Here is a 27,153-nt window from a genome sequence, read left to right as displayed (position 1 = left end):
ACTAAGGTGACAAAAGTCACGTGATAGCGTTATGTACATATACAAATGGTGGCAGTGTCTCGTACACAACATATAAAATAGCAGTGCATCAGCGGAGCTGTCATTTGTGCCCTGGGATTCATGTGAAAAGGTTCCGGACGTGATTATCGCCGCACTACGGGAAACTACATCTACATAATACTCCGAAATCCACCATACGGTGCGTCGCGGAGGGTACCTCGTACCACAACTAGCATCTTCTCTTCCTGTTCCACTCCCAAACAGAATGAGGGGAAAATGACTGCCCTTATGCCTCTGTACGAGCCCTTATCTCTCTTATCTTATCTTTGTGGTCTTTCCGCGAAATGTAAGTTGGCGGCAGTAAAATTGTACTGCAGTCAGCCTCAAATGCTGGTTTTCTAAATTTCATCAGTAGCGATTCACGAAAAGAAGGCCTCCTTCTTCTAGAGACTCCCGCCCGAGTCCCTGAAGCATTTAATCGACGTGACTGTGCCACACGCTACACTACTAATGGAGTATTCAAATATTACGGAGTTTTTTCCTATTCATTTGCATTAATCTACATTGATCTATATTTAGAGTTAACTGCCATTCTTTACACCAATCACAAATCCTGTCCAAGTTATCTTGTATCCTCCTACAGCCACTCAACGACGACACCTTCCCGTACACCACAGTGTCACCTGCAAACACATTGCTATCCACTCTATCCAAAAGATCATTTATGTAGATAGAAAACAACAGCGGACCTAACACACTTCCCTGGGGCAATCCAGATGATACCCTCACCTCCGAAGAACACTCATCATCGAGGACAACGTACTGGGTTCTATTACTTAAGAAGTATTAAAAAAATAAAGAGACTTTGAAGCGGAATGTTACTTGAAGCAGCACAGTGTGACATTTCGGAAATCGCAAGGGACATTTCAATATTCAGAGATCCACCGTGTCTTGAGTTTGCCGAGAATACCAAGTTTCAGGCATTACCTCTCAGCATAAACATCATAGTGGCCGACTGTCTCCGCTTTGGAGCAGCAGCGTTTGCGTTGAGTTGCCAGTGCTAACACACAAGCAGCACTGCCTGAAATCAATTTGCTTACTGCGGTGGACGTATCCTTTAGGTCAGTGCCGCGAGATTTGGCGTTAATGGTCTATAACGGCACACAGTCGAGACGAGCGCCTTTGCTAACAGCGTGACATCGCCTGCACTGGTGACCATATCGCTCCAAGACGGCCGAAAACCGTGGGCTAGTCCCATGTTGCTACAACGGCACTGTGAAAGCTGGTGGTGGCTCCATACTGGTGTGGGCCGTGTTTAGTGTGCACTAGACTGTGCACTTTGGTTCAACTGAATCGATCATTGATTGTAAGGTGTTATCTTCGGCTGCTCGCAGGACATTTTCAGACATTCATGAGCTTTATGTACCTAAACAACGATGGAACCTTTATGGGTGACAATGGACGATCTCACCGAGCCACAAGTGTTCGCATTTTTCGTTCAAGAGCACTCAGGACAGTTAGAGCCTATTATTTGGCTATAAAATTTTTGAAAACATTGTTACCGACCTTATATTAATATGATAATTAAAAACAGTCTTGATAGCAAATTTCATTAAATCGGAGTGACTGGTTATAATCCTTGAGAATCATCTTGAGACTGAGCAGTCAGTTCAGCGTCGTGGGTCGGCGCAGCTTGCTCCATGGAAATCCACCTGCCGTTCCGGAGTCTCCATGGAGTGTCCTCTTTCAATTACTTGGGAGCCCTGATAATATATGATAATTGTATTGGAAAGGCGTAAGGGAAAGGATACAAGCAGGAAACAGAGCTTACTTTGCAAATATGCAAATTGTCAGAAATAATCTTGTTACAAGAAAAACAAAACTGCTAATATATAATTCCGTATTCCACCCAGTTATCACTTACGGTCAGAAGTATGATGATGAAAATGCACTAAGACCCATTGAGCAGAAAATACTACGGAAAATCTATGGGCCAATAAGGGAGGAAGAAGGCTGGAGAATACGCTACAATGTCGAATTACAATAGTTAATACAAGGTTGGGACATAGTAAAATTTGTGACATCAGAGCGAATACAATTGCTAGGACACTTGCAGAGAATGGGAGAGGATATAATTCCAAAGAAAATTATGAAAGCTGTTATCCATTCAGCTAGACAAAGGGAGATCTAGGAGAAGATGGATTGACGACATAATAATGAATCTCACCAGTATGGGAGTCCAGGAGTGCAAAAGAGCAGCAAATAACCGAGAAGTGTGGAGAAAGATCGTTGAAGAAGTCAAGGCTCACCAAGGGCTGTAACGCTACTGAAGAGAGAAAGAGAGAGCTTGGACATCTCATGGGCAGCGAAAATCAACTGGTATATGCAGTAGCGGGGTACTGCATAGAAGAAAGGAGACTGATGCTACCAGTATGTTGAATTAGTTGTAGCCAAATCAAAAGTTGAATCCAAGAGAGTGTTTACACAACAGAATTCATGCCTTCCACTAGTGAAAATATCTCTGCAAGTAGTTACTTGAGAGACTATGGAGAAGCGCCGCTACGTCCACTTCACAACGGAGTTCAAGAACACATCTGTAGTAAACTGTTTGGTTATAATCACTGAGGTTATTGGTTCTAATGGAATGTATGTGGAAGCACACAGTGAAACCCTAACAAATGCTTCATCTGGAGTTAAATGTATGGGGAAGTATCTTAGCCATTTGAAATAATAGCTTGTGCTGGACAAGGGACAGCTTAACCCTTTAAGGTGTAAGTGCTTTTCAGAAAAAATGGGTCTGGGATCTGGAGTTAACAATTCAAAAAATTCAACTAATAATTCTTGGAAGGAAAACAAACGCAATTAAATCAAACTGCCTGGCTTTCGCTGACGATGTTCCAATAGTTTCGGAAAATGTGACAGAAGCAAGTAAATTTTCTGGAAAGAAATAGTAAGTGGACCTGCTCTCAAAATTTCAGCTCAGTCTACAAAATTCAAAACAAATATAAAAATGCACTAAAATACGTAGCAACATAAATAGGTAAAGCACATTGAGATAGTAAATTCAGTTATTTTGGGAAAATGATTGAGCAGAATGCAATAGGTACTAAGGGTTAATAAAACTGAAGCAGTACATGGTCTGGTAGAAAATATCTGTAACAAGAAATGCTTATCTAAAGAAACAAAACTAACCCACTATCCGAAGTGGTAAAATCAAAATGTTTCTGTGCATATGAACAAATATCCTAAAGAGGATAGGCGTTCTTGAAAGACGGATTATTAGAAAAAATAACAAAAGCAATAGCAACAATAAACATATAGTTGAAAAATGAGAAGTAACGAGATGATGTATAGAGAAATATCGATAAAATACCAGAAGCAACTGCAAAGTGAATATTAATCTTCTTTCCAGACCTCTAAAGAATGAACGAGAACATAATTTCGAAATAAACATTCCTGTAATTCCGGAAAAAGAAATCGACAGTAACAATGGCTACAGAAATAAGAAAAGAACTAGAAAGAAACAACATGTACGTATCCGAAATAATAGAAAGAAATTTTTTCAACAATAAAATACTGAATTTGAAGGTTTTTCAAGACAATAAAAATGATAAATCGGAAAGAACGTTGGCAGAAGAAAGGAAAGGACAACACAAAGTGTTACCTTCTCCTAGATCGGTTATAGGAATATAAAAAAAATAGACTCCGTTTAGTGTCGAAGGAAAGATACACATTAATATAATTATTTATAATATGAGTTATTTAATTTATAATAATTTGGAATTCAAGCAGCCTCGATCCTTTTTTTTCGTGCGACTTGATATTTATGTTTTTCTATGGCGCCATATGGCATTCAATTGTCACCTTTATCAGCTTCATGATCCTCATCACGGTGTCATTTATTATGTTTAGCTGGCTCCAGTTCTCCTGTGCCCTCAGTCATGGGTTATATCTTCAGCTGTTCACTTCCTCGGTGCTCGTGTATGTTTTATGACATCATCTACCCACCTTCCAATTAGGTTGCTGTCTCTTGGAATCCAGTAAACAACGCCTTTGAACCATTTATCATCTACTCCCGTAGCTACGTTTTCCGCTCACCTGAATTTTATTTTCATTACGGTTGTAATTTCGCCTGCCACTCCACTCCTTTCCCGAATTAATTTGTTTCTTTTCCTGTTTCTCCTAGAAAACCTTAACATACATCTTTCGGTATCCGAGTGAGCAGCTTTTATTTTTCATGAGAAGCCCATGTATCACTGTCTAAGATCAAAACTGGTACTATACGTTTCGTAATGATATGAAGTTTAATTTTGAAAATTTTCTTTGGTTTGTCAGAAGCAAGCAATCATTCTCATTCATAAAATAATTTAGAATTGCACGCCATCATTTTCTTCAAATGCTCTAAATACAAAAACCCTTCAACTCGTTCTATAGTTAGATTCTAAATTATTAAAAATGTGTTTCGGTTTCATTTTGTCTTATTATAACTGATTTTAGCCCAGTTATTAACTTCATTGTTGAAATTAGTCTGCAGAAAAGTCTGCTAGTACAATGTTTTTAGCAAGTCTAAGATTGTTCAGATATGTTACATTACTTTCAATTACAGTTTCTGTAAGATCGCTAACAGTAATGTTCGTGATATTATCTCATCTAATTCCACTTTCAGTTCTAAATTTCTCACAACCCTGCTAATGATAATGAAGTTTAAGCGCTCATGTGTTATATTGTTCCGTATACTAACGCTACTTAAATATTTCTCAAGGGCGGTAAAATATGGATTGTTTTGAAGCTGTCCAAAGCTCCTCAGACACAATAAATCAGAGACAGAGTAATAATTCGTATTGTTTGTTCCTATCCACTGGTTGAAAATGGTCCATCGTACTACAGACTCATTGTAAGACCAGCATTTACCCTTACCTGATTAAAATAATACGTTTTTTTTCTGTTTGATCGTTGATAATTTCAGTGAATATCTTGTACGTTACAAACAAAGGTTGATATCCATACTTTTGTATCTGTTCCCTGTCGGCTTTCTTTCGAAGCGTAATTATTTAATCAATTTTTTCTAATTTGGAGGCATCATGTAGAAACATTCTGCAAGCAATAATTCAAGTACATTTGAAGTGTGTATCCTCCACCACGTACCATTTTCATTGAAACACGATCTCCGTACACCTTTCCAGTCTTCATATATTAAAGAATTGTATTGTTTTCTGGATGTCGTTACTTTAACTATTAAATACGAGTGATTTTTATGCATGTTCTGAGCTGCACAGTCATTTACAAAAAATCGTGGAATAGTTGTATGGTTATCAATCTGTCATTAATTGTGTTTATCCTACTATCGTAACTAACGAAATATATTGTTTTCTTCAAATTCTTATCCTGTAAAGATGCACCTTTTATCTAATTTTCTTTTATTCTTCTCTAGTCATGTCAATAGCTTTTTTATTTATTTCAGCAAAGTATATCATATTCCTCTTCATTTGTCTGTAACTCTTCCCTTCTCTTTAATAGCCGTTTTGTTCCATTGGAGAAATTCGTTTTTTTTCTTCTTTTTTATTTCTTTATCTGAAATCTATCTGTGCCTGTATACGTATCTTTGTAAAACCTTGACTCCCTTCCATGTGTTTATAGTCTTTACTGCTGAGATGCGGAAATGTTTCCTAATATTTGTATATTATACCTCCCAGCACGTAAATACACTCCTGGAAATGGAAAAAAGAACACATTGACACCGGTGTGTCAGACCCACCATACTTGCTCCGGTCACTGCGAGAGGGCTGTACAAGCAATGATCACACGCACGGCACAGCGGACACACCAGGAACCGCGGTGTTGGCCGTCGAATGGCGCTAGCTGCGCAGCATTTGTGCACCGCCGCCGTCAGTGTCAGCCAGTTTGCCGTGGCATACGGAGCTCCATCGCAGTCTTTAACACTGGTAGCATGCCGCGACAGCGTGGACGTGAACCGTATGTGCAGTTGACGGACTTTGAGCGAGGGCGTATAGTGGGCATGCGGGAGGCCGGGTGGACGTACCGCCCAATTGCTCAACACGTGGGGCGTGAGGTCTCCACAGTACATCGATGTTGTCGCCAGTGGTCGGCGGAAGGTGCACGTGCCCGTCGACCTGGGACCGGACCGCAGCGACGCACGGATGCACGCCAAGACCGTAGGATCCTACGCAGTGCCGTAGGCGACCGCACCGCCACTTCCCAGCAAATTAGGGACACTGTTGCTCCTGGGGTATCGGCGAGGACCATTCGCAACCGTCTCCATGAAGCTGGGCTACGGTCCCGCACACCGTTAGGCCGTCTTCCGCTCACGCCCCAACATCGTGCAGCCCGCCTCCAGTGGTGTCGCGACAGGCGTGAATGGAGGGACGAATGGAGACGTGTCATCTTCAGCGATGAGAGTCGCTTCTGCCTTGGTGCCAATGCTGGTCGTATGCGTGTTTGGCATCGTGCAGGTGAGCGCCACAATCAGGACTGCATACGACCGAGGCACACAGGGCCAACACCCGGCATCATGGTGTGGGGAGCGATCTCCTACACTGGCCGTACACCTCTGGTGATCGTCGAGAGGACACTGAATAGTGCACGGTACATCCAAACCGTCATCGAACCCATCGATCTACCATTCCTAGACCGGCAAGGGAACTTGCAGTTCCAACAGGACAATACACGTCCGCATGTATCCCGTGCCACCCAACGTGCTCTAAAAGGTGTAAGTCAACTACCCTGGCCAGCAAGATGTCCGGATCTGTCCCCCATTGAGCATGTTTGGGACTGGATGAAGCGTCGTCTCACGCGGTCTGCACGTCCAGCACGAACGGTGGTCCAACTGAGGCGCCAGGTGGAAATTGCATGGCAAGCCGTTCCACAGGACTACATCCAGCATCTCTACGATCGTCTCCATGGGAGAATAGCAGCCTGCATTGCTGCGAAAGGTGGATATACACTGTACTAGTGCCGACATTGTGCATGCTCTGTTGCTGTGTCTATGTGCCTGTGGTTCTGTCAGTGTGATCATGTGATGTATCTGACCCCAGGAATGTGTCAATAAAGTTTCCCCTTCCTGCGACAATGAATTCACGGTGTTCTTATTTCAATTTCCAGGAGTGTAAATTCTCATAAACTATATTTCTGAGGTCCTGACAAATCAACCTTTTGGTTTATAGCATTATGTTAATTTCACTGTGGATCACAAAAGCCTATTATTACTTGCATTTCGAAAGTGGCAGAGGATCTTCACATTTTGTCACATTTTGTTCAACTGCTTTCTTGTTTTATAAAATCGGGTGAAATTCATTTTTGTTCCATCTAGTCTTTCCCAAGTCTGTTTTCCTTTTTTTCTGATAGAGTAGGATGAGAACTGACACATTTCTCTTCTCCGCAAATACAATTAATAAGTGGAGCGTTCAGTAAGTACTGCAACACGCTTTTGTTCTGAAGCAGGTTGGTTTTATTCAGGAGTCCTGTACACTACATTTTTTCCCTCTTTTTTGACTACAAGATTCTACTTTTCAACGTAATATCCGTTCAATGCGACAGGCCGTACGCCACCTTACTGGCTTGTGCTTGTATGCCCGCATGGTACCACTCCAGTGGTCGATGTCGGAGCGAACGTCTAGCTGCATCAATGACCTCTCTATCATCCACGTACTGCTCCCGTGGAGTGTGTCCTTCATTGGGCCAAACAGGTTGAAGTCGGAAGGTCTGAGATCCGGGCTCAATGTCTGGCCGAGCGGTTCTAGGCGCTTCGGTCTGGAACCGCGTGACCGCTTCGGTCGCAGGTTTGAATCCTGCCTCGGGCATGGATGTGTATGATGTCCTTAGGTTAGTTACGTTTAGGTAGTTCTAAGTTATAGGGGACTGATGACCTCAGATTTTAAGTCCCATAGTGCTAATAGTCATTTGAACCGGGCTGCAGGGTGATGAGGAAGAGACTGGCGTGAGCTTGTGACGATGACAAACGCCTCGGCCAACGGCTCAGCGTGTTTTTGTTCACTGAGAGGTTTTGAAGACATTCTGCAGGCGCCAATCAACGGCTGCGATGCTGTGGTTTTTCGTCAAAAGAAACTCAGTGACTGCTCTCTGCTTCGAACGCACTTCCGTTTCGAAAGCTACGTATATCGCCGCGCCTATCGAAACTTCTTGGAACTATAAGAGCTGACACTGGAATATTTTACGATGTTCTGCAACAATTTCCACTTTTTTTTAACCAAAAATGTCATAGAAAAAAATGTATTGCATTGCTTATTGAACTACTCTCGTTTATGACCTCTGGTATCAACCTCAAAGTTCCCCACTGAAAAGTCATATTAGTTTCCGATCTACATTTCCTATTAAAATCAGCCATCACACTCTTAAAGTAGGATGTGCTGTCATTTTCTGTAACTCCTAGCAAAGGTCTATCTCTTCATCTGAAAGTGAGCATAAATTCGATGCACAGATTCGAATGTTTTCTTTTTTTTTATTACTTACATGACGTATGGTAATGTTCCCAGGCCCACTATTAGCAACGTTGTGGTAAAATCGATTCTTAAGGGCACGTGACTGATAATATCCTGTAGAAAATAATAGTCAGAAATCGTTGTGAGCTGTCTCGGAAGACCAGTTGCTCCTTCTCACACACAGAGGTCACTGACAGTCTACGTTTCCCCAGGAATTGTAAAAGCCACTCTTAACGCTGAGTTACGGCCCACCTCCTTCTCCTACAATATCGCCTACATTTGCACGAGCCGGCCAGGGTGGCCTAGCGGTTCTAGGCGCTACAGTGTGGAACTGTTACGGTGACAGGTTCCAATCCTGCCTCTGCAATGGATGTGTGTGATGTCCTTATGTTAGCTACGTTTAAGTAGTTCTAAGTTATAGGGGACTGGTGACCTTACAAGTTAAGTCCCACAGTGCTCAGAGCTATGATTTGCACGGTTTCGCTCCAGAGGCAGAAGGTGTGGAGCGCTCGAGGCCTGTGGAAGCTGAATGTCGCCGATCTCAAGGCTCCGGAGTTCAGGCAGGTCGTAGAGACGGTGGAAGAACTGTGTGAGACGCTCTGCAGCGTATCCATCAACACACCTGTGGTGGCCCGAATGCGCCAAACCTGCTTTACGTCGTTCGATGATTAATTACGGTCGCGACAAAATGCTGTGGCAACGACATACCATGGAATACTATTTCACAATTCTCCGCGAACACTCAAACCATGCCCCCTGTATTCAACAAGAGGTTGAAATTCAGCAGATTAATGAAAAGATAATTTCTGTTATGCTCCACCGCCTTGACGGTACAATAGCACGCACAAAACGCCACGACTGTTTACTCGGAGAACCCCCCATCAATGCATCATATTATCCGAGAGAAGGACCGGTGTCGGAGAAACCTGGTCGACGCCCACGACATGCCAGATGGTCGCCGACTGACGTCCAAGAATGATATAACAAACGCGTTTGTGGATCACTCTGCAGCAGAGGAGCAGAACGTGATGGTAACAACTTCTGTGTTCCGTTCCTCGATAGGTACCCTTGACGGCGCTGCTGCGGATATCCTCACAGCTACAATTACGGATGATGACACCGCTGATGCTCTTCATTAGGGCACGGTGAACAAAGCCTCAAGTACTGATGGTTTTCCGCTGCAGTTTTACCCCGCGTTCCACGACATCATGGGCTCACGCTGGTCTGCGATGTATGAAGAACTGGTGAGCCCTGACCTTCCCCTCCCATATGAATTCGTAGGAGACATGCTTATCCCTGTTCCCAAGCCATCGGGAGATCGTGTAGTTGGACATTATCGGAAAGTCATTTCCCTGAATCAAACGTGCTTTGGTGGTGACAGTAAAATTCAGACGGCGCTCAGCAGCTACCGTGACATCGTAGCCCAGGCTACGACCTGTGGCAGTCGCGGTGCCTTAGTGACAGTGGATTTCGACCACGCCTTTGGTAGAGTGAGTCATGACTTTCTAGGCGAACGTTGTTGTCTCTGTATTTCTTGGATGATGACACCCAGCATTACACTTAAAGATTCTGTTATCATCTAAATCTCGTTCAGTCTAAGCGGCCTTGCGAACTAGAGAACCAGGAAGTGCTGGGCACTGCCTTGTTCTACACGCTATTAATTACTTGTCTGTAAACTTGGAACGAACGGCCATGGCTCTCTGGACAAATCTGGCTCCTTACTGTGGTGTAAACTGGGTGTTACAAAACCTTTGTAGCACTTGTAAAGGTCATTGAGACACATAATTTCGCCTGGAATGTCTAAGGCTGGAAAAGCTGGAAAATGCCTTATACTTGTCGTTCGTGAAATAGTTGCAATTGCTTGTTTGTGGTTTACGCAGATCAGATTATTGTCGTAAAGCTATTTTATTTTGCAGCTAACACAACATTTCACATATGAGAAACCGAGCTCGATAATAGCTCCAGTACTCGTATTTAACAAGCGTTCGTCTACTTCTTAAACTACTATCTCTGTTATATTGCACAACACCACACTATTCAGCGGGATATCACTGGCAGATTGTTTTTATTTAAAACTAATATTTAAAATTGTAAATTAACATAACAAACATGTAATTCCAATTAAATTTTCTCGGCTTACGTACTGGGAAACAGCGCCTTCTTGAAACAGTGTCTTATAAAGGAATCAACTTTCCAGTTTTAGACTAATATCTCAATTGGGGTGCGTATCAAAACATTTCACATTCACGCTGCAGCTCTGCTCAAAATTGTGGAAGACTTCATGAATGCAATTTTGCCGATTTTCTAACGACGTTCGCTCCTGTTGGAACGCTAAGCAAATACGAACTGGATTTTATTGTGATGGCCAGTTCTGAATTTCTACCAGATTGTGTTGAAAACAACAGTCAAATCAAATTCTGTAATGCTGTGGGGAAATTATTGCTGTGATTATTTTTTTCTCTTAGGCTGCTTGTGACGAAGCCAAATTACTAAGACGTATCAATTTATTAGCATCAAGCATATAGTTCCTTCCGATGGAATGAGGTGTCGCAGTGGTTAACACATAAAACTTACGCACGTAAGAGCTGGATTGAAATACATTTCTAACGACGTCAGTTTGTATTTTTCTTTAGCAGTTCATGCGAGTGAAACAGTGTTTTACGTTTAATATGTTGCATAGCCGAGTAATCCGCTATCTTTATTGAAATAATGATTCCTACGATTCTTTTGTTTTGTTAATGCCCTTGTTTGAAATAGACAACACGTCGTTAGTGAAATTAACAATGACTTTTACTGTCCAATAATAAATAATATGAAAATTACACCATACGGAAAGAAAAAGATAAACGTTAGCACTCAAGAGAATTAGAGAATGCATTGCGCCATATAAAGTATACCAGATTACAACGAGTTAAAGTAACTGACAATACACACTATTACGTAATAAAAGGGGACAAGGAGAATGCTACTGCTATCTTGATTTGCCATCAGGTAAGTAGCAGTCTCGTAAAGACAATCGAGCCTTGCTTCTCTCATTGGATACTTGTTGCCACGTGCATTTCTGCAAATCTGACGGTCCCCACCATGTTTGGTTACAACCTTGGCAAGATTCGAGTGTAGCACCTATTATAATGGATACTTTTAAAACACAGTCGTTAATTAAGATTGTACCACTTACTGTTCTGTGTCTAACATATTCAGATTGCAAGATGTGGCCGTGCCACAACTGACAACATTCCAGTGGAATAAATTCTTCATTACTTTTAGTTCGTGCAGCTATGCTTCGGTATCTGAAGTAGTATTTTCAGACTGTTAATCTCTCTATCAATGGTCCGTTAAGCTCGGTCAGTAAAAAATAGAGTTATTATTCCTCTTGAGAAGTGTTGTCAGCAGAGCATACGTAAAGCGACATTCACTCTACACTACTCTTGTTTTAATGTGGTCCAGAATCATTGTAACAGATGAAACTGTTGCCAAATGGTTCAAATGGCTCTGAGCACTATGGGACGTAACTTGCTCAGATGTGTGTAAAATCTTATGGGATTTAACTGCTAAGGTTTATCAGTCCCTAAGCTTACATGCTACTTAACCTCAATTATCCTAAGGACAAACACACACAACGATGCCCGAGGGATTGAATCCCGAATTTTAGACTGGTAGTCTCACACTTACCCACTGAACCACAGAGTCAGCTAAACTCCATCCAAAATATCGTTTTCATTGCAGTGTAGGATGTACAGCAGTGCTGACGCCGCTTGTGGGCACTGTATGTCGAAAGTGAAAGCTTGTTTTCCCGGAAGTGCGTCACTGGATGGGAGTAATACCACAAAAGGAAGTATTCTGAAAACTTTCGCAAGCGCGAGTCGCAGCGCTATTTCCGGAAGCACTGCGACAGTGGCTAGCAAAGGGATGAGGCCGGGTATTCAGCTAGCTCAAAGGCCTATCCACGAACCTGCCAGTGGACGTTAATAATGCGTGCGACCAATCTTCGCCCTTATGACAGCTGGCACGTCAAGTAAGTGCCTGAATGTCCTTGACTGAATGGCAGTCTATTTTTCCTCTAGAGGCGAAACCAGAGACGGTAATAATGTTGGACACTGGAGTCTGGAGCGAAGTCGATGTTCTAACGCATTCCGAAGGTGTTCCGTTGAGTTCAGCAGTTTCAGAAATATTATTGTCCACAAACCATTGCCTCAAACTTCCTGCTTTATGACAGGTGGTACTGTCGCTATCTTACAGTCATCGTTCCCGAACTGTTCCTCTACGGTATGCAGTACACAATAATGTAAAATGTGGTCGTGTAATTTCGCAATTATCGTTTTCTTAGGCGCAATAAGGGGGCTACAAACCACGAAACATATCACCTCCCCCATACTTCACTGTTGTCACTATGCGTGATCACAGGTACCCTAACGTTCTCCAAGTATTTGCCAGACCCAAACCATTCTGTAGGAACTGCACGGTGTGTACCATGATTCATCACTCCAAATCACTCGCTTCCAGTCGTCCACTGTCCAGCGACGTCGAGTGTCGGTTAACACGTACCAAAGGTACGTCTGACTTACGACGAGCCGGCCGCTGTGGCCGAGCGGATCTAGGCGCTTCAATCCGGAACCGCGCTGCTGCTACGGTCGCAAGTTCCAATGGATGTGTGTGATGTCCTTAGGTTAGTTAGCTTGAAGTAGTCCTAAGTCTTGAGGACTGATGACCTCAGATGGTAAGTCCCATAGTGCTCAGAGCCATTTGAACCATCTGAACTTACGATGAGCTGTTATGCTGTTGTATTCCATTATTTTTAACTCCTTACGCACAGTCATTACTCTAACTGGACTGCTAGCAGCACTTTGGAACTGAAGAGTGATATTTTTCTGTTCACTCCATGCGATTTCCTACAACCACGATCCTTGGCGCTCGACGGCGCTTGTTCGTCATTACATGAGGTCTTCCTGATCTTGGTTTAGCTGAGGTTGTTTCTTCGCGGTTCCACTTCCCAATCACCAACAGTCGCCTTGGGGAGCTTTAGAAGGATTGAAATATCCCCAGTGGGTTTGTTGCTTAGGTGACAGCCAATAACCAATCTACGTCCGAAGTCACTGAGCTCTCGCGACTCACCCAATCTGTTGTTACTACTTCTCTACTGAGAACTGAACACTTCCTGGTTCCTTTTATATTGGTGGGTCCGTCTCTCGTGACATATAGCAGCCTATCTTGCATGACGCAGGTTGTCTGGTAACTTTTGGCTATACAGTGTGCTTCCCCACATCTTCCTTGAAAACTGTTTGTAGTTCTACTGGCGACTGTTGTTTAGTCACAAGCACGTTTCATAGCTGAATGTTTATAAAACCATTAATTGGTTTCAATATCATGAAACACAGTGCCCGCCAGGTTAGCCGAGAGCGCACAGTCTGCTTTCGGCTGCGGTGGGGCGAGGACGTCCGCTGCGCCCCGCCCTGCGCGACCGTGAGCGCTTGCTTGTGTTTACCTTCTCGCGGCGCGAGTTGTATGTATTAGCTCCAAGTTCAGTGCGACTATGGCACACACATGGCGCCACGATACGATCAAAATTACTTTCCAACCAGATCACGCGCGTCCTCGAGCCTATGAAATAGAACAGTTCATACGCGACGATCTACGTTTAGATCCGGCGACTGTCGTCGGAATACATTTTTCTATAACGGCGAGCGTGGTTTACGTTAAAATGACCAGTGCAGAGGTCTGCGCGACAGTGGTGTCTAAATACTCAAACTCTCTCAGATTCAAACATTCTGACGGGCATATCGGTGCAGTGACGGTGGATCATCCAGGCATGGGCCTAAGGACTGTGAGGGTTTTTGAGCTCCCCTTCGAGGTCCCAGAGGAAGTTGTCAAGGACGCCTTCCGACCATATGGCAATGTTATCAGCCACGTTGCAGAAAAGTGGCAAACTTTCTCGACGTATAAGGTCTACAATGGTGTGCGCCAAATTAAACTTTAGCTCAAGAAACATGTGCCGTCCTATTTGAACATCGGTGGCTGTCGTGCAATCATCATGTACGACGGTCAGCCGCGTACCTGTTCCGGATGTGGGCAGGAAGGCCATGTTCGATCGAGCTGCTTACAACGTCGAATTACGCAGATACCAGTGGGAGACTCCATTTCCCCGACGGGGATGACAATCCTGCCCCTCACGTACGCTCAGACGACGATGCGCACCATAGTTGAGGACGAAACGGGCGATCAGACACACCCATCGACGCCTGAAGTACCAAGGGAGGAAGAGGAAGGACCCCCGATGCCAACCCATATGTCGACCCCTCCACAGCAACAACAGCAGCAACAGTCCCACGGACTCCAGACGCAACGTAACATTCAGAACGCGATGGACGTGGACGCGAACATTGTCCCAACCCCGGCTTTCCTAGCGGAAGGTGATACGACTCTGGATTGCCTCCCACATTCGTATACGGATGTCCACATTCGAAAGCAACGTTCACCTCGACGACGGAAGCGACGTCGGCGGACCCCTTCTGACTATTGCCTCCTACACACGGCCGGTCAAGAAGGTGACATCTCATCCGACGGCATGGATGCTGCGCCTGCTGAGGATCAAAGTGGTGTAGACGGTTCACTTTCCCATACCACGAGTGCCAAGTTACTTCTTGCACCACAGATGCAGCAGGTCGCGTCGATGGATGGCGCTGCGTCTACCTCTACCAAAGACGACGTACGTGAGGGAGATCTAGGTGCCGATCAGCTACACAGCATGGTGTTGCAGCCACTGTGGTCGGACGATGTTGAAGAATTTCCTGAAGAGGGCACGGGTGACAGGGGAGGGGGTGGCATTGGGGATGCCACTCCTAGCAAGAAAGACTCTTAATTTGTAACTGGTTTGGTTGGTCCGGCATCTCTCGCGGTTAGCTTTGATTGCTATGGCGTCTACCCTAGGTGAAGAGGCTAGGCAGCACACCTTTCGCCTTGCCACAATCAATATCAACGCGATAAGGGCACCACACAAACTGACAATGGTACAACGCATGCTTGATGCGGCGGACGTCGACGTGGCCCTCTTACAGGAAGTATGTGTCGCTAGTTTCCCTGACTTCTACGGATATACCGCCCACATCTCCCACGCCTCTTCTACCGCTTGTGGTGTAGCTGTTCTGCTACGAGACGGTCTGACGGCTGCGGACGTACTGTACTTACCGAGTGCAAGAGCCACGGCGGTAACTGTCAACGGTGTACGACTCATTAATGTATATGCCCCGTCAGGATCAGGGAGACGGAGAGATCGGGCCCGCTTTTTTCGGAACATATTACGCGTCTATTTATGGGCCGCCTAGACGATATGGTGATCGGAGGAGATTTTACTGTACATTATCTCCGTCTGATCAGCAGACACATCACGTCCCGTGTGCGGAGTTGGAAATGCTAGTGCGTGACCTCCACCTGATTGACACGTGGCGCCACATCCATGGCCCAGCTCCTGGATACACCCATTATACAAGTCATTCATCAAGTCGGTTAGACAGAATTTACGTCACAAGCACCCTTTCGATGACGACGAGAGGAGCAGAGCTCTGGCCCACTGCATTCACCGACCACACAGCCTATATTTGCACCATTGCCCTCCAACCTGCACGTGTGTGGCGCAGTAGGCCCCCCTGGAAACTGAACGGCGCCCATCTGGACGAGCCGGCATGTAAAGGTGCTATCGAAGAGTCGTGGAACGTGTCCTTACAGCGTCGTCGTCGTTACCGATCGACCCTCAGTAGGTGGATTGAATGTGCGAAGCCTGCTCTTAGGCGCACCTTCATGGCTTACGGCCGGGAAGCGGCGGCATGGAGGAGGAGCACGGAAAACTTTTATTACACCATCCTGCGGGAATGTCTTGCTATGGAGCTCTCACTTGACCGGCAGATCATCGTGAATCGCGCGAAAGCGCAGCTCGTCTCCTTAGCACGCCGACATTTTCAAGGCGCTGTTATACGGTCGCTTGCTCCAGACATGATACAATCAGAAAGGCCATCTATGCACCACGTGCTCCTAGAACGCAGGACGCGCCGTAGGGCACTGGTAACCGACATGATAACTGACGACGGACGACACGTGGCAGAACAAGCAGATATAGCAGAAGCCTTCTATGGGCATTACGCTCAACTTTATTCAGCAGTGCTCCCTGATATGGCGACGGTAGACACCGTTACAGCACATGTCCACGGTACAGTTCCACCAGACATGGTACCGACTTTACTGGGAGAAGTGACAGAAGAGGAAGTGCTCGACGCCATTGGTAAAGGTACTCCCCATAAATCACCAGGAATCGATGGATTACCATTAGAGTTCTATTATTTAAACAACTGTTGGTACCGTGTTGGGTTGCAATTTGTCAGGAATTGATGTCCCCGGGTATACCGTTGCCTGCACCATTCTTGGAAGGACTCATTGTTCCCATCCATAAGCCGAAGGGACGGAATCATGTCCGCGATTATCGCCCCTTAACGTTATTGAACAGCGACTTCAAGATCTTTTCGAGGCTGCTAGCTGGACGTCTTCGGGGCATACTATTTCACGTCCTGTCCAGCGATCAGATGTCCTTAGGAGGACCCAACAACATCAGAACTGCGTTATGTCGTTACAGAGATCTCATCTCCCTTGCACGGGTGAGACGTTTGCCGGCAGCCCTGGCGTCTATCGACTTTAGCCAGGCTTTTGACCGTGTGGGCCACACTTTCCTCACGGCTGATCTACGGCGCATGGAATATCCCGACCCCTTTATCACAGTGTTGACACGTCTTCTGCATGGGGCTACTTCTCGAGTTCTTGTTAATGGAAGACTGACGGCACCTATGCCTATCCGCCGATCAGTACGACAGGGATGTCCATTATCAACGTTGTTATTTGCATTGACCTTAGAACCTTTGTTGTGTGGTCTCCGAGACAGGCTCACTGGGATACAGTTCGGCGGCTCCATCTATCAATGCACCGCATATGCGGATGATTTCATGATCGTCATACGAGGAGCTGACGATATGGCCGCGGCGTTGGACTGGATTGCAACCTACGGTACAGCTTCTGGTAGCCAAATCAAGGTTGACAAGTCTGTCGCCTTGAGCTTCGGGATTGGGCTACCGCAGGAACACATTGCTCTCTTACGCTTCAGTGATCCTGTCCGCTTCTTGGGCTTAGAGTTCATGAACGACATGCGACGCGCGACGACGCTCAATTATCGACGCCTTCTTCACCAAATTAGGGCCGGAATTGCAAATCAGCGCTTGCGATCCCTGAACATCGTTCAGCGGGCGTATTATACCAATGTATACCTTGCATCCCGCATACCGCATGTCGCCCAAACGCTACCCATTCCGAAACCCTTGGGTCGTAGCATTATGGCAGCGCAGGGATACTTCGTCACCGCTGGTATGTTACTGAAGATCAGATACGTATCTCTTACCCTCCCCAAGGGAAAAGGTGGTCTCGGCCTAATCAACGTCCATGATAGGGCCATTGCCCTCTATGTTAGTTCACATTTATGTCTGCTGAGCCGTTGTCCTACGAGCCTCACGAGTCTGCTTTTGACGGCGCTACGACCTGCTTCACTAAGAGCGCCGGTGCCACTACAGGACATCCCAGCACCCCTCTTTTATATAGGACGTTTCTCTTTAGAACAAAGTTATTGCAGTGTAGCGCTCACGACACCACAAATGGCCACGACTCGACGCCTATATCACGATATGCTGCAACGCCGCCCCTAAATGTGGTCGAACTAAAATATCCTGACGTACGGTGGTGCGTGGTGTGGAAGACTGTGCACGATGCCATGCTTGATTCCGACGTTGTTTCCCAATGGTACGTAGTCGTTAATGGGAAGCTGGTGACGCAAGAACGTCTCTACAATATCCACGTGGCAGAATCTCCCAATTGTGTGGGTTGTAACACAGTAGATTCTGACGAGCACCGCATCAGCTGTGGAGAGGCGGAACCGGTTTGGCACCTAGTGCGGCAGATGCTGGCTTATCTCTTGCGAGTTAGGCCGGAGCATATATCTGCACGCACGTTATTATTTCCGGATGAGACATTTTACCCCAAGACTCGAAGCAACTCCGTCACCTGGATACGTGGACATGCTGTCCAATACCTCTGTCGTGACAGACACAAGAATTTCCTTGACTTCTGGCTCTATTTGCAAGAAAGACATCATGCTATTTCCGGGCATACCAGATATCGACAATGCTTTGCAAACTACCTATGGAGTGCCTTTCACAGCCCGCCGCGCAGCTGGAATGTTCCAGGCAGCGGCAGATGAGGTCAGAACGAACTGCAAACGAGCATATATTGAACAATCTTTATCAGTGGGCGCAGTCGCTGGGAAGCCTAACTACGACGTGGTAGCTTTCTTTTCATGTTATTTACGTTTAATATCTTCGATGGTGTCTTCATTCTGGTTTAGGTTTTCCAGGCTTGATTAATTATGACTGTTCGCACATTGATACCTATATAAATAAAAAAAGATTTAAAAAAAAAGTGGGCTGGGGACCTGCGTTTCCAATCCAAATAAATACACAGGAACAAACTAAGAACAAAATGAACAAAAAATAAAATATAATAAAGTATTATACCCTTTTCCTTTCTCCTTTTATTATTATTTTTGTAAAAATTTCAGAGCCATTTTAATTTTTGTTTCGTTGGCGAAACCTGAAGTGGTGGCGAACGGCCGTCCTAGTTAGCTTTAGGATGAATGTGGCGGTGGCACTAGCTTTGTTTTTGTTTTTAGGCTAGGTAGGTTTTTGAGGGTAGTATGGGCGATAGGGGCCAACGCCTGAAGTGGGAGAGGTAATTATCTTTCTTTATTTATAATAATAATAAAAAAAGGGCGCGCAGTTCGGAACCGTGCGACTGAAAAAAAAAAAGTGAGTAGTGTCACTGATCCGCCTCATGTAGCATGTTTGGGCGGTGGTTCGCGAATCGACACTTCCAAATTTTTTCCCTAACATTTGCGTTTTTATTGGGTTTTGATACTTTATTATTAGTCTAATATAAGTATATAATAATTGATGTTATGTAAATATAAGTTCACCTTTCTTGAGGGGGCGACTTTGTTCGATTGGCTTAATCTACAGGACAGCTTGCGCTACTTGTGTGAAGATATTTTGCTCCTTTTTCATTAAAAAAAATAAAAACTAAAAAAAAGAGCGCTAACGCGCTGCTTCCTGGGCTCGGGTAGGCGCGCCGGCCCCGGATCGAATACACCTGGCGAATTAACGACGTAAGCTGGTATGGTGGCCAGGCCGGATGTGGTTTTTAGGCGGTTTTCCACATCCCCCTAGGTGAATACTGGGCTGGTCCCCGCATCCTGCCTCAGTTACACGTCTCGCAGACTTTTGTAACATGTTCGCCCTCTTTCATGGTTCACACTAGACGCAGACAGCTGGGGTACATTGATTCCGTCCTGGGCGTATGTAGTGGCGGCAGGAAGGGCATCCAGACAAATCATTAACTAATCTTGCCAAATCCGTGGTAACCACGCCGACCCTGCGATAAACTGCGGGACAAAGGCGGAAGCGAAAGAAAGAAAATCATGAAAAACCATGGTCTCTTCGTGAGATATATGTTGGGCAAAGGACCATACTGATTAATATATTGATTGTCTCTTCTGCTAACCTATTACCTCAATCAGTTAACCTCACGGTGTAACGAATCGCTCCTTAACATCAACCCTTCCAAAACACAGGCAATAATTACAGGACGAATCACCCACACATTTTGTCTCCATGACTTTTACCTCACCATTTATGACTCTCCTCTCCAGTGAATTAATACACTAAACCCCACATAATAACCATCCAACAGAAACCCCATCACAGACTGAAACTACTAAAAGGCCGAACTTGGGGATTACACAACTCCCCTGTTCTCCATACCTACAAAATCCTGATCCGACCCATCCTCCGTTATGCAAATGTTTCATGGCTCTCAGTCTTACAACAGTTCTATAATTTCCTCCAAATCCTCGAACGCCATGCATACCGTCTCGCTTTCTGCATCTGTTTGCTACATAGATTCTCTAACATCTTATTAAATTCCCACCCTTCCACACCAAATCTGAACAACTCCACATCACCTATACTATCCGAAAACTAGATTGCAATAACGCCATTGTCTTGTCTCTGTTCACTAATACTGGTATGCTGTCATGCCTTCAGAAATACATCTATCCTTTCCTTCAGCTACACACACTCTATTTCCTATTTCAATGCTCCTTCAACCAACTCCCTCTCGCATACACAGAGATCCACCCCAATATTTATTATTCATACCAACTTATCTTACTCCACATCAAGGTTCCTCTCTACCTCTCATTTTCCCTCTATACTCACCCCCATTCTTAGTATCTCCTCCATTACTAACCGCCACGTCGTAATTGCTGCTCTAATGCATTTACCTTTCCTGAACCTAAAGTGATCGTCGTCTAACACATACTCGATATTCTATTCCATTCTTCTGCAAAAAAAAAAAAATTGAAAATTTGTGATATAGTCTTATGGGACTAAACTGCTGAGGTCTTCGGTCCCTAAGTTTACGCACTATCTAATTCAACTTAAACTAACTTATGCTAAGGGAAACACACACTCTCATGCCATAGGGACGACTCGAAACTCCGATGGGTGCAGCCGCGTGGACCGTGACAAGACGCCCAAGACCAAGCGGCTACCCGGGGCCGTATTCTTCTACACTCCTAGAAATTGAAATAAGAACACCGTGAATTCATTGTCCCAGGAAGGGGAAACTTTATTGACACATTCCTGGGGTCAGATACATCACATGATCACACTGACAGAACCACAGGCACATAGACACAGGCAACAGAGCATGCACAATGTCGGCACTAGTACAGTGTATATCCACCTTTCGCAGCAATGCAGGCTGCTATTCTCCCATGGAGACGATCGTAGAGATGCTGGATGTAGTCCTGTGGAACGGCTTGCCATGCCATTTCCACCTAGCGCCTCAGTTGGACCAGCGTTCGTGCTGGACGTGCAGACCGCGTGAGACGACGCTTCATCCAGTCCCAAACATGCTCAATGGGGGACAGATCCGGAGATCTTACTGGCCAGGGTAGTTGACTTACACCTTCTAGAGCACGTTGGGTGTCACGGGATACATGCGGACGTTCATTGTCCTGTTGGAACAGCAAGTTCCCTTGCCGGTCTAGGAATGGTAGAACGATGGGTTCGATAACGGTTTACATGTACCGTGCACTATTCAGTGTCCCCTCGACGATCACCAGAGGTGTACGGCCAGTGTAGGAGATCGCTCCCCACACCATGATGCCGGGTGTTGGCCCTGTGTGCCTCGGTCGTATGCAGTCCTGATTGTGGCGCTCACCTGTAAGGCGCCAAACACGCATACGACCATCATTGGCACCAAGGCAGAAGCGACTCTCATCGCTGAAGACGACACGTCTCCATTCGTCCCTCCATTCACGCCTGTCGCGACACCACTGGAGGCGGGCTGCACGATGTTGGGGCGTGAGCGGAAGACGGCCTAACGGTGAGCAGGACCGTAGCCCAGCTTCATGGAGACGGTTACGAATGGTCCTCGCCGATACCCCAGGAGCAACAGTGTTCCTAATTTCTGGGAAGTGGCGGTGCGGTCCCCTACGGCACTGCGTAGGATCCTACGGTCTTGGCGTGCATCCGTGCGTAGCTGCGGTCCGGTCCCAGGTCGACGGGCACGTGCGCCTTCCGCCGATCACTGTCGACAACATCGATGTACTGTGGAGACCTCACGCCCCACGTGTTGAGCAATTCGGCGGGAAGTCCACCCGGCCTCCCGCATGCCCACTATACGCCCTCGCTCAAAGTCCGTCAACTGCACATACGGTTCACGTCCACGCTGTCGCGGCATGCTACCAGTGTTAAAGACTGCGATGGAGCTCCGTATGCCACGGCAAACTGGCTGACACTGACGGCGGCGGTGCACAAATGCTGCGCAGCTAGCGCCATTCGACGGCCAACACCGCGGTTCCTGGTGTGTCCACTGTGCCGTGCGTGTGATCATTGCTTGCACAGCCCTCTCGCAGTGTCCGGAGCAAGTATGGTGGGTCTGACACACCGGTGTCAATGTGTTCTTTTTTCCATTTCCAGGAGTGTACATATTATTCTTGTCAGCATCTTGGATGAATGAGCTGATAAGTTGATTGTGCGGTAATTCTCGCACTTGTCAGCTGTTGCAGTCTTCCTAATTATTTGTATGATGTTTTTCCGAAAGTCAGATGGTATGTCGCTAGACTTATACGTTCTACACACCATCATTAATAATCGTTCTGTTTCCACCTTCCCCAATGATTTAAAAAATTCTGATGGACTTTTATCTACCTCTTCTGTCTGATTTGATCCTTCAAAGTTCCTTTAAATTCTGATTTCTTACACTGCATCCCCTGTCTCTTCTAAATTGACTCCTGTTCCTTCTTCTGCCACATCAGACAAACATTTCGCCCCTCATAGAGGCCTTCATTGTGCTATTTCCAACTATCGGCTCTCTTCTCTGCATTTAACAGCGGAATAGCGGTTGCACTCTTAATGTTACTTCTTTTGCTTTTAATTTCGGTGAAGATTGTTTTGACTTTCCTTGTTTTCACAGTCCTTCCGACTACCCTTTTGGCATGTAGCCATTTCGTGTTATTTTCGTTACACTGCATCTTTATTTCATTACTCAGTTGATTTTATTTCTGCACTCCTGAATTTTCCTGAACATTTCTGTACTTCCTTGGCCGCGCGGGGTAGCCGCTCGGTCTGGGGCGCCTTTTCACGCTCCGTGCTTCTCTCCTCTTCGGAGATTCGAGTCCTTCCCCTAGCGTGAGTGCGTGTTGTCCGTAGTATGAGTTAGATTAAGTAGTGTGTAGGGTTAGCTGCAGCAGCAAGTCGTATACCCCTAGCTTACTTATTTGTTACATAGTTTAATTCTTAATTTCTTTGCGTGTGTTTGGTACTTGCATTGTTTAATTCATAAATTTCGGGCGTATTTTAGTATTTGAGAGTCGTAGCATCGCGCTTTATTGTTTACTTCTTAGATTCTTACTTTAATTGCGTGTGAGTGTCGTATAGGAGGTGTAATTTCGAGATTTAGTTACTGTAATCATAAATTCAGGCAGATTGAAGCGCAGTCGTTAGGCATTTGCACAGGTTAGTTAATACATTCTTTGCGTGTTTCGCTTGCGTTATCTAGGCACAGACTCGTGTTTCAGTAACTGTTATTCAACATCGATTAGAATGGACAGGGACTGCGATTGCTGTGTTCGGATGAGGGCTGAGTTGGCATCCCTTCGCTCGCAGCTGCAAGCGGCGCTGACTTCGGTCGCGCAGCTGGAGGCTGTTGCCAATGGTGCACTGTGGGGAGCCGGACTTGGGTATCACGGGGATGTCAACCTCGTCCCGTCAGTCCCCAAACCGGTCTGCCGCTGTGGTTACCCCGTTTCTGCCCGCAGTGGGGCTGAGCCCTCGCCTGTGGTTGATTGGGAGGTCGTTCCAAGGCGTGGCAGGCAGCGAAAGACGTCCCCGGAGGCTGATCAGAAAGCCTCCCCGGTGCGTCTGACAAACAGGTTTCAGGCACTGTCTCTGGCTGAGCCAGATGCAGCTGCCTGCCCTGTTTCAGAGGATCATTCTCTGCCATCAAGGTCCGGACAATCGCAGAGGTTGGGCTTATTGGCAGTTGGGAGCTCCAATGTTAGGCGTGTAATGGGGCCCCTTAGGGATATGGCGGCTAAGGAGGGGAAGAAATCCAGTGTGCACTCTGTGTGCATTCCAGGAGGAGTCACTCCTGATGTGGAAAGGGTCCTTCCGGATGCCATGAAGAGCACAAGGTGCAGCCAGCTGCGGGTGGTGGCACATGTCGGCACTAATGACGTGTGTCGCTTTGGATCTGAGGAAATTCTCTCTGGATTCCAGCGGCTATCTGATTTGGTGAAGGCTGCCGGTCTTGCTTATGAAATGAAGGCAGAGCTCACCATCTGCAGCATCGTCGACAGAACCGACTGCGGACCTTTGGTGCAGAGCCGGGTGGGAGGTCTGCATCAGAGGCTCAGACGGTTTTGCGACCGTGTTGGCCGCAGATTCCTTGACTTGCGCCATAAGGTGGTGGGGTTTCGGGTTCCGCTGAATAGATCAGGAGTTCACTACACTCACCTGGCGGCTACACGGGTAGCGGAGGCTGTGTGGCGTGGACTGGGCGGTTTTTTTAGGTTAGAAGGCCTCGGGAAAGTACGGGGTGGGCTTCAATCTCAAAGGGTGCATACAGGACGTGCTTGGATCAAGGAACAGTCGGAATTATAGTTGTAAACTGTTGTAGTTGTGGTGGGAAAGTCCCTGAGCTTCAAGCGCTAATAGAAAGCACAGAAGCTGAAATCGTTATAGCTGCAGAAAGCTGGCTAAAGCCTGAAATAAGTTCTGCAGAAATTTTTACGAAGTCTCAGACGGTGTTCAGGAAAGATAGATTAGGCAGAATTGGTGGTGGAGTGTTTGTGTCTGTCAGTAGTGGTTTATCTTGTAGTGAAGTAGAAGTAGATACTCCGTGCCGATTGGTATTGGTGGAGGTTATACTTAACAGCCGAACTAAGTTAATAATTGGCTCCTTCTACCGACCCCCAGACTCCGATGATGTAGTTGTGGAACAGTTCAGAGAAAATTTGAGTCTCGTAACAACTAAATACCCCACTCATACGGTTATAGTTGGTGGGGACTTCAACCGTCCTTCGGTATGTTAGCAAAAATACTTGTTCATAACCGGTGGTAGGCAGAAAACATCTTCCGAGATTGTCCGAAATGCTTTCTCCGAAAATTATTTCGAGCTGTTAGTCCACGAACCCAAGAGAATTGTAAATGGTTGCAAAAACATACTTGATCTCTTAGCCACAAACAATCCAGAGCTGATAGAGAGCATCATGACTGATACATGGATTAGTGATCACAAGGTCGTTATAGCTAGGCTCAATGCCGTTTCTTCCAAATCCACCAGAAACAAACGCAAAATAATTTTATTTAAAAAAGCGGATAAAGTGCCACTAGAAGCCCTCCTAAGAGCCAATCTCCATTCCTTCCGAACTGACTATGCAAATGTAGACGAGATGTGGCTCAAATTCAAAGATATAGTAACAACCGCAATTGAGAGATTCATACCTCATACATTGGTAAGAGATGGAACGGATACTTCGTGGTACACAAAACAGATCCGAACGCTGTTGCAGAGGCAACAGAAAAAACTTGCGAAGTTCAGAAGAACGCGAAATCCCGAAGATTGGCTAAAATTTACAGACGCGCGAAATTTGGCACGGACTTCAATGCGAGATGCCTTTAATAGGTTCCACAACGAAACATTGTCTCGAAATTTGGTAGAAAATCTGAAGAAATTCTGGTCGTATGTAAAGTACACCAGCGGCAAGACGCAGTCAATACCTTCGCTGCGCAGTGCCGATGGTACTGTTATCGACGACTGTGCCGCTACAGAGGAGTTATTGAACGCAGTTTTCCGAAATTCCTTCACCAAGGAAGACGAATGGAATATTCCAGAATTTGAAACACGAACAGCTGCTAGCATGAGTTTCTTAGAAGTAGATACCTTAGGGGTTGCGAAGCAACTCAAATCGCTTGATACGGGCAAGTCTTCAGGTCCAGATTGTATACCGATTAGGTTCCTTTCAGATTACGCTGATACTATAGCTCCCTACTTAGCACTCATATACAACCGCTCGCTCACTGATAGATCTGTACCTACAGATTGGAAAATTGCGTAGGTCGCACCAGTGTTTAAGAAGGGTAGTAGGAGTAATCCATCTAACTACAGACCTATATCACTGACGTCGGTTTGCAGTAGGGCTTTGGAGCATATACTGTATTCAAAGATTATGAATCACCTCGAAGGAAACGATCTATTGATACGTAATCAGCATGGTTTCAGAAAACATCGCTCTTGTGCAATGAAGCTAGCTCTTTATTCGCACGAAGTAAGGGCCGCTATCGACAGGGAATCTCAAGTTGATTCCGTATTTCTAGATTTCTGGAAAGCTTTCGACACCGTTCCTCACAAGCGACTTTTAATCAAGCTGCGGGCCTGTGGGGTATCGTCTCAGTTATGCGACTGGATTCGTGATTTCCTGTCGGGAAGGTCGCAGTTCGTAGTAATAGACGGCGAATCATCGAGAAAAACTGAAGTGATATCAGGTGTTCCCAGGGAAGAGTCCTGGGACCTCTGCTGTTCCTGATCTATATAAATGACCTGGGTGACAATCTGAGCAGTTCTCTTAGGTTGTTCGCAGATTATGCTGTAATTTACCGTCTAGTAAGTTCATCGGAAGACCAGTATCAGTTGCAAAGCGATTTAGAAAAGATTACTGTATGGTGTGGCAGGTTGCAGTTGACGCTAAATAACGAAAAGTGTGAGGTGATCCACATGAGTTCCAAAAGAAATCTGTTGAAATTCGATTACTCGATAAATAGTACAATTCTCATGGCTGTCAATTCAACTAAGTACCTGGGTGTTAAAATTACGAACAACTTCAGTTAGAAAGACCACATAGATAATATTGTGGGGAAGGCGAGCCAAAGGTTGCGTTTCATTGTCAGGACACTTAGAAGATGCAACAAGTCCACTAAAGAGACAGAAAATATTTTGTTGAGCCCAACCTACATAAGTAGGAATGATCATCAAAATAAAATACGAGGAATCA

The 27,153-nt window shown here is 45.6% G+C and overlaps 1 protein-coding gene across 1 annotated transcript in view; it reads right to left on the bottom strand.

The window, feature by feature from the left end:
* LOC126339265 (nitric oxide synthase, salivary gland) overlaps window positions 1-27,153 on the bottom strand; it is a 1,479,392-nt gene that overhangs the window by 938,362 nt on the left and 513,877 nt on the right. The window lies entirely within an intron of this gene.

Source organism: Schistocerca gregaria, chromosome 1 (assembly GCF_023897955.1).
Source record: "Schistocerca gregaria isolate iqSchGreg1 chromosome 1, iqSchGreg1.2, whole genome shotgun sequence".
Classification (NCBI taxonomy): Eukaryota; Metazoa; Arthropoda; class Insecta; order Orthoptera; family Acrididae; genus Schistocerca; species Schistocerca gregaria.
This window is presented reverse-complemented; position numbering and strand designations above follow the sequence as displayed.